We start from the raw sequence: 17,303 nt of genomic DNA, 5'->3' as shown, positions 1-17,303 counted from the left end.
TGTTTTTGCAGCTGTGAGCCTGATCCGGTGGGCTATTTGATGTCTGACCCCTTACGCATTTTCATCAAGAAAAGCCAGAAAGACCTACCTAGTTCCTTAGCATTTTAAAAGGAGACATTATACAAAGGTTTAGCAAAACGTCTTGTCATTACGATTCTTAAATACATACTAATTAGTATACTGTGATGAACCCCCATGTACCCAATACCCAACTGCCACTAGCGGCCAAATCTTGTTTCTTCATCCACTTTCTGAACTGTTTGGGGGAAAAAATCCCACTCATATAATTTCATCTACAAACATTTCAGTATGTTCAAGTCCATACAATGCAATTGTTGATAAAGGCTCTTCATATATAGCTTTCCTTTCCATCCCTTTTTCCTCTTGCAACTTATTTGTTGAAGAAACAGCTATTTGCTCTGTAAAAATTCCAACAGTCTGGATTTCACTGATTATGCCCCATGATGTGATTTCTTTAATATGTCTCCCCACTTCACATTTTCTGTAAATTGGGAGCTGCTTTCTTCCTTACCTCCTTCCTGCTTCCCTGCTTTTTTTTTTTTCTCTTTGGCAAAAATACTTTATAGACAGCATTGGGCACTTACGTAATGTGTCTTGTGATGGTAGTAGCTATTGATGATCATTTAGATCCATTAATTTTTAGGGATTGCAAAATGGCAAGGTGCTATCATTTCTTGCGCATGTATTATTTGGATTACTTTTATATAATAGAAACCTCCCCATATCAACTATTTGGTTACTTTGAGGTATAGTCTCTAGGAAAGACAACAGAAATGCTTCAATCTTTCCCTTTATTTCTCTGTTTTCAAAATAGTTATTTTGTTCTCTGTCATCCTCCAAAAATTTGTTTACCTTAGTTTTATTTTAAGCCTGTGTTTTTATGGAAAATTTCAAACATTTGTTAAAGTAGACAAGTATAATGAAACTTTACGTTCACATTGTGTTTAATCTTCCATAATCCTACTCATTGTCTCCTTCTACTTAGATTATTAATGAATTAAGATAATTTATTTTATGCAATAGTTTTCAAATTGATCGGTAAAAAGTTGTTTGTAATATTTTCTCTGCCTTATTGGTACTTACAGTCATTTGTAACTGCTACCTTTTTCAGTTGTGCCTTTTCTCTTTTTCTCTTCAGCTGTCTTGCCAGAAGTACTTTCAAAGTCCTTCTTTTCATTTGTTTTGATCCCCCAAATAAGTTAGCTTTGTAGCTCATTAATGTTTTATGTTTCATATTATCTTTGATTTTATTTTGTGATTCTTTTGCAAAAGGGTATGTTAATCATAGCTGTCTGCTTTGATTGCCTTGTTTAACCTAAAGATTTCCACTGCATATCTATTCCTTATGACAAAAACAATAAATACAGTCTTGAGAGTGAAATAAAATTAGGCAGGAATAAAAACTTAAACAAGGTTTAGGATTGTCCCAATGATTCTCTCACCCCCATTCCTTTTATTGTACTTAGTGGAGGCTGGTTTGATAGACAAACATGTTTGCTGGAGGGTCCAAAGTTGTAAAAGTGATTCTAACAATGCCATCAAAGAACATAATAAAGGTGTAAAGCGCTGGTATGTTTTTTCTTGCTGCATGGTTCTAGCTTACAAACATTCTAAAGAATTACCTGATTCGTTGACACCCAGTGTTTTTCAACATCTCTCCATGTGGTCCAAGAACAGTGGCTGTCAGCCTCTGAGACTTTCTAGAACAGACATAGTATCTTTGTATTTTCAAATCATACTTATAGGGTTTGTTTTTTTCTTTTTTCAAAAAATAGTTTTCAGAGCTACAGAATTACCTGTTAGCTATGTGCTCGGCGAATGACACTTAAACTTCTCTCAATTCTCACAAATAAAGGCATAAAAATTAGAGATTAAAGGATTCTAATGAAAACCCCTGTTCACTAAGTAGCAGAGTCTTTCCTTAAGAAATAAAGCACTCATTGCAGAGACCAGCATACAATACGTTATCTGTTGAATAAATCAAGATTTGCCATTTCCTTGTAGCTGGTAGGAGCTTCTCGTGGAACCCAGGGCCAGTTTTTTTCCTGTCAGTTCCCATCCTCCACTCCTGAAGTAAAACTACTGAGACCATTATAGATAGAACCCTGGGGCTTCTGGTGACATTGTGAGTAAAAACTGGTTGTTACAGACCAACACCTCACTTAGACCAAGCTGCCAGTGAAATACACAGAAAGCTGAGTGAGTACTCACAGAAATAATTACAGGTCTGTCTCAATCTACAAAAATACCTACTTTCCACTCCATTTTTGGTGAAACTACAATGACACAACTATGTTAAAGTATATGTATTCGAGATCCCTACCCTTACTGACACTACCGTGTTTCCCCGAAAATAAGACCTAACTGGAAAATAAGCCCTAGCAAGATTTTTCAGGATGACATTCCCTGAACATAAACCCTAATGTGTCTTTTGGAGCAAAATTTAATATAAGACCCGGTCTTATTTTCAGGGAAACACGGTATTGCCTCTAACCTATACATTTTGGGGGTAGCCATAACTTTTTACACGATGCCCCCCAAAAGCATAGATTCCCCAGATACAGTCAAGTCCAAAGAAGCCAAAATATTCCCTTGCACACTGTATTAGTTTGCTAGAGCTATCATAACGAATTACCGCAAACTGGGTGACTTAAACAATAAATTTATTCCCTCCAAGTTATGGAAGTTAGATATTCAAGATCAAGGTGTCGGCAGGTTTGGTTTCCTCTCCCCTTGACTCGTAGACAGCTGCTTCTAACTGTCCTCACATAGTCTTCTGTGTGTCTGTGTCGTGATCTATTTTTATAAGGACATCAGTCATACTGGATTAGGGCCCACCCATCTGACTTCATTTTACCTTAATTATCTCTTTAAAGTTCGTATCTCCAAATACAGAGAACAAGTTATACCTCCAACTAAGCCACGAATTTGAATTAAGTCAGGTACTGCCAACATGGTGGGACCTCTGCAGACAGCTACTCTTCATCCCTCTACCAGCAACTCTTCTTTATTCTCCTTTGATAATCTTTAAAATTTCATGCCCATCCCCCTTCTCCTTTGGACCATTAGAAGGTTTATAATGTAAACATCATGCCTAAAATAAAGCAATGGAAAGTTTTGAAAACAAAGGTATTTTGGTCTTTAAAAAAATCCATGTTTTTTCACCATACTAAGGTGGTGTCAATGTGATCCCTGAATGTACCATCCAGCTTGCCATCATAAGCCTCGTACAGTGTGAAAGTCACAGCATTTTCAAATGCTGCTTGGTTTACAGAACCAGAGGTGCAGACAAATCAGGTTAGCAAATGTACATTGATGGGAATGATTTAATGGCATACAAAATCAGTTTTCTGGGATAAACGGAACCACTTAATCCCTAAATTCTCTAACATGCTTTTCTAAATGTTATGCAATTGACCCAAAGCTGTGTCACTTAACCCCTTCCTCAGGCTTTTTCTGGCAAAGACTGAATATCAGGAAGGAAGAATTTCTTCCAGTGTTTCACAGAGGAAATTTGGGTCTACCCCTGACCCAAGGAAGTTAGCCTGAATTTATCCTGCAGCTGGACTAGATGAGGTTGGAAGGTTGTTTTTCTTGGAAACCAATCTCAAAAATCTGTCCTTTAGAACATCATCAAGATGAGAAAAGGAAAGGACATTTTAATATCAACTTGAAGAATTTAGAAAAGGATTTTTGTGATAAATGCTTCAAAAAACAAACAAGGTTGGTATTTGAGCCTTTATATTTCAGATTCAATGTCTTCAGGGCTTCAATTCTGTATTTCAAACAAAACAAGCTTAACTGCAAGTTAGTGTTCTTTGAAAAATTTGAAAAAGTTAACCTCTCCCCCATGCAGGGTAATAGTTTATAAAGTTAGCCAACTGATTATTACTTTGACCACCCACAAACTTCCGTATGGAACTGAAGAAATTTGTACAAATTTGGCATCAGCATTCAGATATTCACAAAAATAGGCAAATTCATTTACTTGTTTTCTACTCACCCCCTAACTGCCTTGATGGCCTGCAGTCCTCAGCAAACTACCAGGGACTCTAAAACTTCCTGCGGCCACCCCAGTTCTGTCCGGTTTGACTCTTTCCCTCCTGTGTGTTCAGGTTCTCATCCCCACCTACTTCCTCAGAGATCTCACTCTATCCACGAACCTTTCTCTCTATCCATTGTCCAGTCTCTCCTGCTCCTTCAGCCTCATGTGCTCTACTGGATTTTCCTACCGGCCTTTTACACATGCTCAAGTCTCTCCAATCTGAAAACAAGGAATAAAACCCCCTGTGTTTCTTTGCCTTTCTTATCTTCCCCTTCACAGCCAAACTTCCAAGCAAAATTGTCTCTGCTGCTGTGCATCTTTCGACACTCATCAAAGCCACCTCATTCCTGCCACATCGTAAGGACTCAAAATCAGAACTTGCTTTAAAATAAAAACCTACACTTCCCTTAAAATAGAGAACACTCACTGTGTGTTTGCAGTAGGAACTATAGCACAGATGGTATCAGGCATGGAATACAAATAACAGCCTTTGGCCAACGTCTGCTGAGCCCCACCTTGCGCGACAGCTTGGTCTGAATGCTTTTTCATTCCATATTCTCCACATGCCTATCAGTCCACAATGTCACACTTGAATCTCTGTAGTTTTTATTAGGATAATGAGTAGTTAAAATAAGTACAGTTTCTTTGTTCTCCCCCACTCTGAGATTCGATATGCCCCCTTTCCATTCCTTGGTTGACAATTACTGATGTAGCGAGGGTAAACATTTAGAGAAATTATCATTTCTTCTTCTCAGTAGACGGTGGACCTCTACTTTCTCCATCAGGTGTAAAACATCCCGGGAAATACAGACCATTAGAACACAAACAGCCTTGCAAGTAGGGCCTGTGAATGTCAGGTGACCTTTTCTCTCACAGTGGAAATGTCATTGTCATGTTTCGCTTTTAATTTGTGACTAAGAATGAATGTCATCACCCACAATCTCTGGCTCCTCTGTTTACCAGCCACTATATAAATAACACAGCTTTATGTAATTGCATTTCCCGAGATGCCCGGACCTATTTAAAGGGAGGTCATCCTTTACTTAAGGAATAATGGAGATAAAACTTGGAGACGTGACGCCCTTGGTGAGACCAAGGTGATTCTGAAGCTAATTCCTGGCTCTAAACTCGGGAAATTATTGGCCATTCATTCATTCAGCACACACTATAGAGCTTATGATGTCATGTCTTGTGGTCGCTAAGTCAGATGAGACCAGGCCCCTGTGCCCTGGTTGGAGGGAGAGCAATAACTAAGCCAACATTTACAAAGCGTTGTGAGAGAGGGGTTTATAAAACACACAAGGAGCACAGTGGAGGAGAAGGAGCAAGAGTGAAGTCTGAGCAGGGGCTTGTATGATGCAACAGGGGAGTCTAGGTGACGCTGTGGTAACAGATAAGCCCTAAAAATCCACAGCTTCCAACAATGCATAAAAGTTCATTTCTGTGGGCGGGGCGACTGTTCCCCATCTGGTAGCTATATCATCTAAAACGGATGGCCTCTAAAGTCTCCTCATCAAGGAAAGGGCAATGATTATTAAATGTCCCAGTTATTAAATGCCTTGTCTGAGAAGTGACACATACAACACACTTATATTATTCAATATGATTGCATGGGGCATACGTGTACTGAAACAGCATTTGCTGTTTATCTGAGATTCCAATTTTACTGGGCATCCTGTGTATATATATATATATATATATATATATATATATATATATATATATATATATATTTTTTTTTTTTTCCCTGAATCTGGCAACGGTTAAGGTTAGCTGGCATTTTGTGAACGGTTGTCTCCCCCAGCAGCAGAGACGGATGGGCCCTGAGCATCAGCCTGACATTCTGAGCTGCATAGCCACCACAGACAGCACTAGCTCTTGCTGGCATGTAGGTCCGGGGCAGGCGGAGCAGAGCCCAGGCAGTGGCCAAAAGACTGCAGCTGCTAGAGGAAATGCAGGGCTGCTGGTGTGAGCAGGAGATCTGTCTCTGCACTGACAGGCCCTCACGAGCTCTCCCCAAGGCCAGAGCCTCCCACACACATGGTCTGGAAGTTCACATAGGCTTCTAGCATCAAAGCTGGTCCCACCTGGTCAGCTGCAGAAGGGAAGAGGAGTCCTTCCGGGTACTGTGTCCAGATGTCCTGGTGGTCACCCAGCCTGAAGCAGGGGCACAGGGGGACGTGTGTTACTGTTCTGGGACGGTGCCCTCTGTACTAACTACCATCAGAGGTACAGGGACAGTCTCCCAAACTCAGGCCTCAATGTGGCAGAACATGGGCACATTTCAGGGCACACTCTGGCAGACCTGCCTCTAGATTTGCAGAGCCTGGGGCAAGAGAAAACATACCTCACATCGAAAAACACACTTTCCTAAGTGCAAAATTGAAAAACATGGGCAAGGCTCTGACTTTTATATAGCTGAAAGTTGACAGGCTATTAAAGATGATTGAATTTAATTATTATTGCACATGCCTGGGTGTTCTGTTGGGAAGCCAGTGATGTTTGGATGAGTCATAAAGACATACATAATTTATCAGATTTATAGATGCATTCCATAAAATTGGGGGTTTTGTATTTATTTCAGAAAAATTATATTGACGCTAAAGATTTCCACATAATCTGTTCTCTTTTGGCAGTTGTCATCCAAAGCAGTAGTAGGCATATTTTTTCTATGAAGGACCGGAGAGTAAAATGTTTAGGTCTTGTGGGCCATGTGGTTTCTGTGACATGTAAACAGCCATAGAGATTACGTAAGCATTGAGCAACATAGCTGTGTTCCAATAAAACTTTATCTACAAAACAAAAACAAGTGGTATGCCAGATTTAATCCCACAGGGTTAAAAATAAAATATAATTGTGTAACAGGACAAAATTTGACTATATTTTTTTCAAAAACAGTAAATAAAAATTGTTAATTATTTAAATACATTTTCAGTAAGTTGTCCTCGAAAATATACCAAATCCTATGTTCAAATTAAGAGTAGAATACAAATTAGGTTAGTTAATAGCAACATTTTAAGTCAAAATCATTTCAATAAAGCTGACTATTAATTTTGTAAAGATCTGACTAAATCTTATTACATAATTTTATACAAGTAAACCTATTCACAATTCTAGCTTTTAATGTTCATTTAGTTGCCGACATAAAGAACTGGCATCAGGCTTCCTATGCCTTAGCTCTAGACCTATATCTTCACAAATTTAAAAGTCATAGGAATTTCTAATGTTACAAATGCTCAGCTGTCATGAGCAATTGTTGCAAAACCTGTGGACATTTGTGAGTACCTCGAGAGCCCTGACTTAGATAGAACATGAAGAAAACCAGAAAATGGACACACAGCACGACTGGGAAATGATTCTTCATCATGCAAGAATCTTTTACATTCGTACTCTCACAGAGAAGGGATGTAATAAGTCAGTCAATTCCGTCTTCTTTCTTTTTAATGTGCTTTCACTTCTCAACCCTCCCTACGTTTTGAAGCATCTTACCTCTGCTGTCAGCAGTGATACTGAGAAACTTCCCGGGCATGTGGAGCTGCCACCACTTGTTTCAAGAACGTAGGATAAGACTCTCCTGAGTACAGATGGGGTTGCTCACGGAAGTGGATGTTAAGAGTGGCAGGTTGCTTAAGCGGATGGGAACAGTAGGACTCTGAGTGATGGGCACTTGTGTGATGTTTATAATTAAACATTCTTGTTTACGGCAAGTCTTTCTTTTCTTCTTCATAGTTGTTCTGTATTAAAATGGTCCGCTCTCCCAGGCAGCTGTGGAGGATGGCAGAGGGGCAAATCCTGGTGCTCAACTGCCCAGGCCATCTCCCTGGGCCCCTGGAGGCCCATCGTGGCCAAGCAAATACTGCTTGGTGGTTGTGTGCTGTGAGGGTGTCAACATTTCTGGCAGTTTCTACAGAAACAAGTGAAAGTACGTGGCCTTCCGCTGTAAGCAAATGGATGCCTACGAGTTCCACTTCCAAGCATCCAGCCTCATCTTTTGGATGGTGCACAGTAGGCTGTCCCCAAGATCAAGCGAGGCCAGGCTGCCCTGAAAGCTTCAAGGTGTTTGATGGGACCTTGCCGCCCTATGACAAGTACCAAGGGTGACTGCCTCACGACCTTGGCTGGAAGAACCACTTCTCCAAGTTACCCTGGGGAAGAGGAAGGAGGAGGCCAAGATCCATTACCAAGGGAAGAATACCATGTTTCCCCCAAAATAAGACCTAGCTGGACAATCAGTTCTAATGCGTCTTTTGGAGCAAAAATTAATGCAAGACCCAGTATTATGTTATGTTATGTTATGTTATGTTATGTTATGTTATGTTATGTTATGTTATGTTATGTTTTATGTTATGTAATGTTATGTTATACTATATAAGACCAGGTCTTATAGGAAAATAAGACTGGGTCTTATATTAATTTTTGCTCCAAAAGATGCATTAGAGCTGATGGTCCGGCTAGGTCTTATTTTGGGGGGAAAACAGTAGCTCACAAGGCTATGGAAACAGACTGAAAAGGACCTGGAGAAGAAAACTGACACATGGAGAGGTCCTCAAAACCCTTGGACTCCTGGTCTGAGCCTAATAAAGACTTTATTCCTCCAAAAACAAGAGTCCATAATTCAGTCAATTTTATAATTATATGATGAACCAGAAAGTGTTACTTTGTGCATTAATAAATTTAATTTTTAAAAATGTTTGTAACGTGCAGGGCCCTCTGAAAAGCAGGGGTCGGGGTGAGGGCTCCTCTTGCTATAATTAAAGAGCATCCTGGCTTAGAGACATTTCCTGGAGAATTTCTTTGAGAGCATGAGGGCTCAGAGCTGGGCACAAGCAGGATTTTCCTTTGAGCTTCCTTTTCATTTCTGTCTTCTCTGAGTGTCCACAGCAAATCAGACCCTTCCATCCCTTAGCAAATTTCTTTACGTGCATTTTTTTTTTTTCAGAGAAAACACTTTTTCTGTCAATCTTGTGTTGCCTTTTGGGTCCCCATTTTCACCTATTGAAAACCTACCCATCTTTTAGGGTCTAGCTTGAAGTTCTCCTCCTTAATGATATCTTTCCTGATCTTAGCAGCTAGAAGGCTCCTTTTCTGAGGCCCCATAGGCCTTTGTTTAAGCCGGACGGAAAAGCTTCTGAAAAAGTGATTTGGGCCCGACCTGGTGGCTCAGGTGATTGGAGCTCCGTGCTCCTAACTCCGAAGGCTGCCGGTTCGATTCCCACATGGGACAGGGGGCTCTCAACCACAAGGTTGCTGGTACAACTCCTCGAGTCCCGCAAGGGATGGTGGGCTCCGCCCCCTGCAACTAAGATTGAACACAGCACCTTGAGCTGAGCTGCCTCCCGGATGGCTCAGTTGGTTGGAGCATGGGCTCTCAACCACAAGGTTGCCAGTTTGATTCCTCGAGTCCTCCAAGGGATGGTGGGCTGCGCCCCCTGCAACTAGCAACAGCAACTGGACCTGGAGCTGAGCTGCGCCCTCCACAACTAAGACTGAAAGGACAACAACTTGACTTGGAAAAAAAATCCTGGAAGTACACACTGTTGTTCCCCAATAAAGTCCTGTTCCCCTTCCCCAATAAAAATCTTAAATAAATAAATAAATAAAATGTAAGGCGCATGAATGGAGATGTTTAAAAGAAAAAGTGATCTAGAAGCCATAGTCCTTCCTAAATCTTTGCAGAGGCTACAAATGTAATGTGTGGTTTATGGAAGCCATGGAGTCTCCTTGCTCCATACTTCCCCTTTAGGCCCCTCTCCCCGCGCCCCCAGTGAGGTCCTGGGAGCTAGCCTGAGGTGACTTCAGGCTCATTATTCCTGGGTGAGGGAGACAGTTGATCTCCAGAAAGCAATTTATAGTGCATTCTGGAGTCACCATGTTCTAAAAGACCAGAGGGTACATGCAATGGACTGCATCTAACAATGTAAAATGTAGCAGGTATGCATTTAAGGTCCTACACTTGAGTTATCCAAAATTTGAGTGTATTACAAGGGTTTACTATCAGGACCTGCAGGAAAAGATCCACACTGGCCAGACTATTTCCAAGTGTTGTGTTCAGTTTCGGGTATAAATAAACTCATTAGAAAAAAGAAATTGAAAACAACAACACAGTAAGGAGTTACCCAGAATGATGAGCGTCTTAAAGCCTCGTCCTAGAATGTCACACGAAGAGGGGGTCCAGCTCAAATAAGTTAGAATTTGTGAACACGCACATTAGTTAAATTGAGAAGGGAGCGATTCCAAAGAGCCAGCATGCTCACAAACTATAGTCCCACATGCTGCTTTTGCTGCCTATCACCTTCTGATAAAACATTACCCTGGGGCCGGCCCGGTGGCTCAGGCGGTTAGAGCTCCATGCTCCTAACCCCGAAGGCTGCCGGTTCGATTCCCATATGGGCCAGTGGGCTTTCAATCACAGGGTTGCCAGTTCAATTCCTACCAAGGGATGGTGGGCTGTGCCCCCTGCAACTAGCAACGGCAACTGGACTTGGAGCTGAGCTGCGCCCTCCACAACAAGACTGAAAGGACAACAACTTGAAGCTGAACGGCACCCTCCACAACTAAGATTGAAAGGACAACGACTTGACTTGGAAAAAAAAAAAGTCCTGGAAGTACACACTGTTCCCTAATAAAGTCCTGTTCCCCTTCCCCAATAAAAAAAAAAAAAAAAAAAAAAAAAAAAACATTACCCTGTATTTCCATTGGGAACCACTCCTCCCCAGCTGAGTCCTTGGGGTTTGGGTGAGGCTGACCCCACACAGAGGGTGAGCCCTGGTGGCTCTAGGCTACTTATTATCCAGTACAATGGTGTGAGTGGTTTGGCTAAGGACACTTGTTCCCAGGGATAAACAGACACAAGGCCTCACACAAGCTTTCTCTGTCCACTGGATATTGAACTGCTACTACTATAGCAGTTACCTTACAACAATGAGGGGGAAACCTGAGAATGGAGAGGAAGGAAGAGGATTCCAGAGGCACTCTCAGCGTTTGGTCAAGTCACACCTTATGTCAGATCTGTCAGAGAAACTTTTAGGTTATGGGAGCCAATACATTCCAGTTTTGCTTTCAATATTTTGGATCATTTTAAGTCACTTGGACCAAAAGTCTCCTAAGTAGTACACAGCAGGGGTATGAAGGAGAGGAGTTTTGACAGCAGCTGGTGAGTTGGTAATATGGAGAGCTAGCCTGTTTAGGCAGGGGCAGGCAGCTTCATTTAGACGATGTGTGACAACCTATATTTTATGAGCATTTAAGGTTTGTGGCCTGTCAGCCCAATATTGTAGTTGACATTGGCAAATTGTCTTTAAGAAGTAGCGACCGTGATGCAAAAGAATAATTTGATTTAAAAATTACCCATGAGTGCTTAGGGTTTATTTTACAAACCTGCCAGAGAAAATCAAAGCACAAGAAATCTTTTGAACTGGTTAATACATGCTTCCTTTTCCATTACCCACTTTGGCACAGAGTCAAAGTTTCTCACTCATATCCATTTTAAAACAACTGTGTGAGCAAGTCCGTACAATGTGGGGCATCATCCGAGTCCTGGAGACAAGTCAGTGTAGGAGACAGTCACCTGGGGACATATATCATCTAGGAACCACCAAGCCCTTGAATGAACAGGAAATGAGGCATGTGGGCAGATGAGTAATCTGAAGCTTTTCTATACCAGCTTGCTCCAAGGATGTGCAGCTGAGTTGAATATTAACACCCACTGGCAACTCAGGACTGACAGTAACGGACTCCACTCCTTCCTTCTTTCCCCAGATATGCAGAACACTTACTAGGTACAAGTCATTTTGCCAAATACAGGGATCGCTGGTTAATATGGCACTCACCAAGACTTGGAGCAATTTAGAGTCCAATGGACAAAAAAGGGGCTCATAGGGACCTTTGGAAGTAGAAATGTACACTTAATATTTGTGTATTTCACTGTATGTAAATTGTGCCTTGATTTTTTTTCATTTTTTTTTAAATGGAGAGGAAAAAAGAATCACTTGAAAGCAGTACTGGAAATCCAGACAGGGTATATTATCAGAGCACCAAAATAGAGATGATTTGTGGAAGATAAAAAGCAGAGATCATCAGATTAACAAAAACATGAAAGAGCCAATGCACCTACAACCCCATGAAAGCAGAAAGAGAGGCTTCTCAAAAAGGTGTACTTTATAATTAGAACTCCAGAATAACCTCAAGTTCAAAATAAGTGAATAAAGTATATTTCGAAGACTGCACTATTTGCCAAGGTCAGTGATATGTGTCTTCACTGTCAGCTGCTATTTATCAAGGAAAGTCTAGCTCGATCAGCCTTCACAGCTGTTGTGGGTTTCCTCAGCAATTGTGTCAGTCATTGCTGGATATGCCCCACTTCTCCTCAGGGCTGTGGGTGGCTGCAAGGCTCCCCAAGCCGATGTTGGGTCCGGAAATGGGCTGTCAGCAAGGCTTCCTTTCATGGTTAATAGAACAAACAGCCAAGGCCTCCTCAAATAGGGCAGGTGACTGTGTGTGTGTGTGTGTGTGTGTGTGTGTGTGTGTGTGAGTGTGAGAGAGAGAGAGAGAGAGACAGAGACAGAGACACAGAGACACAGAGAGACAGAGAGACAGAGAGACAGAGAGACAGAGAGAAAGATTGGGTGATAGAACCCCTGTCTCACTTAGTGTTGCCCCCACTTCCCGAGGTCAGGGGGAGGACCGGTGAATACTCTTCCAGCTGCTCCCTGAACTTGAGTCTGTTGGAGCATCTGAAGTTTGCTCCCAAATCCAAATCTTCTGCTCCACCATCTTCTGCTGGTGGGATCACAGGGTGTCTGAGTCCCATTAGAGCGCACTTGCCAGTGTAAAGTGAGGAGGGTCGGCGTTACTGTGAAAATGAGGGCTTGGGGACTTTCCTCCTCTACTGAGCTGCCACTTCCCATCCATGTTTGTTTAGCTCTTCTGAGATCCCTGGTGTTTTGGGTGGGTTAAACGTTAGATAGTACTGGTTCTAGTACAGCCACATGCAGCGACCAACTGTGTTATATATTTGCTACCCAAATTCTGCAAACTAACTCCAAGTAGGGTGTTTGGTCCCTGTGTGTATTTGGGGAGAGGGAGAGGCCTGTTGGAAAAGGCACAATAATCCTACTGCTTCTCATGTGGCAACGAGGTATCTGAGAGTCACTGAGCGTCCAAGAATGAGAAGTCTACCTTTGCTTGCCTTAGAGACACTCATCAGCAGGGCATTTCTCTATAGACATGGGTTCCTGAACCGGTCTTCATAAATCTGCTCGAGATGAAGTCTCCATTCTGGAAAGGCCAATGTGGTCCTTTCATGTTGTGTCAGCCAGGCATAGATACATATGTGTGAGTGGGATACAACAGAGGTACTCACTTATATCTGTCAAACACACGTTTTCAACCAACATAATCCAAAGGCTTCAAACATTTAAATCATTTCTGTCAACTCAAACTTCAAGCAATGTTCAACACCAGAGTATATCAAACTCATTACAATTAGATATTCAAACCATTCCTGAAATACCCACATAGAAGCAATCTATTTACAATTTGCAAGACTGCTGGTGGTATTCTCATGCCAGCCGCTGGAAAAAGCTGGACATCAATTCTGGTCAGGAGCCAGAAATTGAATCAGGAGTAAAGTGATGACCAAGTGAGGGATTTTTCAGGAAATTGGATCAGGAGTAAAGTGATGACCAAGCGAGGGATTTTTCTAGGAAAGTTTCAGGATATTTGGTATCCAGTCTCCCGTCCCTTCTCCTTTTGGCCTTTTACCCTGATGGGAATACACTGGGCAAATCCCAAACTTTACATTGTAAACAGATACCGCGCTGGCAGCCTGGGGGGAAAACCCTAGAGATACTGGACTAGTGTTCACCTTGTATTTGCCCATCTTCCTCCCCCCTGCCCTTGGCTGCCGCACACAGTCCACTCAGGGTTCTCTTAGAATCCCATCCACTTATGTCTCAGGAGTTGGGGGATGGGGCTTTCCAAGGGAACTTTCCTGTAATTCTGATTCACCAGGATCCAAATTGACTTGGAAAGTCCTATATGTTAGTGCCAGTCAGGTAAAATAAAAACAAAAATAAAAATTGGCACCTAAATTTTTTTTGTTGCTGAATTTTTCTTTCTTTCTTTCTTTCTTTCTTTCTTTCTTTCTTTCTTTCTTTCTTTCTTTCTTTCTTTCTTTCTTTCTTTCTTTCTTTCTTTCTTTCTTTCTTTCTCTCTCTCTCTCTCTCTCTCTCTCTCTCTCTCTCTCTCTCTCTCTTTTCTTTAAATATTTTAAGTGTACAGTTCAGTGGCATTAAGTAATTCACATTGTTTTGCAGCCGTCAACATCATCCATCCACAGAATTTTTTTCATCTTGCGAAACTGAAACTCTCTACCCATTAAACACTAACTCCCCATTCCCCCTCTCCCTTCAGCTCCTGGCAACCACCCCTCTACTTTCTGTTTATGAATTTGACTAAATGTCTCATGTGAGTGGAATCATACAGTATTTACCCTTTTTTAACTAGCTTATTTCACTTAATCCTCCTTAATGTCCTCAAGGTTCATCCATGTTGTAGCATGTGTCAGAATTTACTTCATTTTTAAGGCTGAATAATATCCTATTGTATGGATAGACCACCTTTTGTTTATCCATTCATCCTTGGATGGGCACTTATGTTGTTTTGACCTTTTGACTATTGTGAATAATGCTGCTGTGAACAGGGGTGTACAAATATTTCTTTGTTGTCATTGAGGGTTTTGATTGTATAGCAAGATGCATTAAGATGCGTTAAGACTTCAACATTTATTAACCTTTGATGGCTGGAGAAAGGAACAAATTGGGAATCTCTCTTGATTACATATACTTACTTGAGATCCTTTAAGATCACTTCTGATACTGGTCAGTAATCTCAATATTTTAGGTGGGATTTAAATATTTTGTCTAACCACATAAAGGCCCTCTGATAACTAAATTATTGTAAAAGTTTTTTTAAATGAAGTTAAAAATGATTTCTTAAAAGTGTGGAAATGACAAGGAAATGGCAAGGAAACTCGTATTTGGGTGGCCTGAAGCCTGAAGAAGTTGCTGATTGTAGCGAACACTATGTACACAGATGAGCAAAATTAAATGCTTTGAATTGGTAAGAAGTGTACTTTGTATTTTTTCAATTCCTACAGTTTTAAAATATTATAAAATCTTCACATTATATTAATATGTACAAATAATAACTTGAAGTGTGCATATAATTTTAAAAAATTTTAAATTACATTTAGTTTTATTTTTCTCCCTACCTTCCATATCTTTTGTGGATATTTTTGTGGAAGACATGTCCAATGCATTCCTCAAAGCTATCTGGTTCGTTGATGTCATTCTTTCCTGTTTGCAAGCACTGCTGCATATTTGATTGTTTGTGGTGTGTGTGTGTGTGTGTGTGTGTGTGTGTGTGTGTGTGTGTGTATCTTTGGCCATTTTACTGGGGTTTGGGAAGGAGAGGAGAGAGAACTTTCAGGGCTTACAATGCCATCTTGAAACCAAAAGTTAAAATTTTCTTTAAAGTCATTAAAATCTTCTAGATATCATGGGGCAAAAGAGCTCTCTCTAAATTCTTTCAGAAGATGTTGGTGTATCGGCCATGTTCTCTTAAAGGAACATTTTTCTTAAGCTAAATATTTTCTCAGCAATAATCCTATTGCTCCCAATTTTAACACTGGTTCAATATTCTCTTTTAATTCTAGTGACAAATACTGATGAGGAGACATTTTTCCATTGTTATTCCATGAACTCACCATTGGGTAAGAAGTAATTGTTTTACAAAAATATTTGTTTGAAAGCAAAAAGTGAGCCAATAAAATTAATGAAAGACACACAATCTAATGTGGAATATAAGAGTAACATAGGTTGTGCTAACATAAACTTTGCAAAATACTAAAAATACACTTAATGCAAATATAAAATGAAAACCTATCTAAGATTTTATTCAACTAATTCATGAGGGACTCAGTAAGATGTTTACTTCAGAGAACTAGTAAGATACTAAGTTTCAAAAGAAAATTTGAAAAAAATAATATACAAATGTACAGTCAGGAATGATAAAATGAATTTGCTAATAGATGCAAAATTGGCTAACTGGTATCAGACAGGACAAAATCTAATTATTAGGTTTATCTTATTTTCACCTGGTAGAAATCACTTATATTAATACTGGGAAGAAAATTAATTGCATTGCTATGGACAAGAATCTTTTGATTATCATCAGTTTTGTGCACGTTAACTTCTACCCCTATGGAGTTGAAAATAGCCTAGTCAATAGAAAATCCAGCAAAGGTGTCCATCCTGTGGAATCAGATAATCTCTAAGAGGGCTACTAGGCAACACCCAGAGTCCCACTGAAAAAGACACTTAATAATCTCTTTTGCCTATTTCCAAGTTTGGGACTTTTTCCTAACATCACCTATTAAAAAAATACACACACACAAGTACATGTTTATTCTGCAGGGAGGCATGGTAGAAAAGGAGAGGTATAGGTTGGTTTTAAAGTGTCTTAAATGAATGTATTTTTGTTGAAATAATTACGATTTCAAAGTTCATGGAGAGCTGAGTTTAACAAAAAAATTGTCTAAATAACAGGAGATATGCTACAATAGACACGATGTCCATCTTCTACTCCTCAAAGCAGCCTATCTTTGCCGAACTAAAAAAAAATAATAATTAGCAAAAAAGCCTGCCGCAGAAGAGGCTGGGAAGTTTATTTTTAACTACTTCTTTTTAAGGCTTCACCAGTTTAGTCCTTATATGGGTGTGTTCATGGGAGGTTTGATTTAGATCAAGCTCATGGTAGAGAGAGAAAGCAAGTGAGCATATGGGTGAAGCAGTGCAGGGCCCTGTTCTGGGAGAAGACCCACAGACATCACAAGCTGAAAGCCTTCAAACTGGAACTTATTTCCTCTCCCCCTGCAGCCTCTCCCTGCCCCAACTTGTAACAACTCCCTTTGGGTCTCTATCTCAGTGACTCCCACCACCATCAACGCTGTTGCCGAAGCCAGAAATTTAGGTGACATCTGTTTTTCTCTTCCCTTCTCCTCCATTCTACTGGTCATAAAATCCAGTGGATTCCACCCAATCCCACTCTCATCTGCCACTTCTCCCCCCCATACTCCTCGCCAATGTCCTGCTCCTGGACATGTCCTCTCCTTCCTGGATTCCCGCAGCAGCTCCAGGCTGGTCTTCCCGCCTTCTTAGCCCCAATCCCAATCCCA

Source organism: Rhinolophus hipposideros, assembly GCF_964194185.1.
Source record: "Rhinolophus hipposideros genome assembly, chromosome: 11".
NCBI classification, from domain to species: Eukaryota; Metazoa; Chordata; class Mammalia; order Chiroptera; family Rhinolophidae; genus Rhinolophus; species Rhinolophus hipposideros.
The sequence above is the reverse complement of the archived record's forward strand: the minus strand, read 5'-3'. Positions refer to the sequence as shown.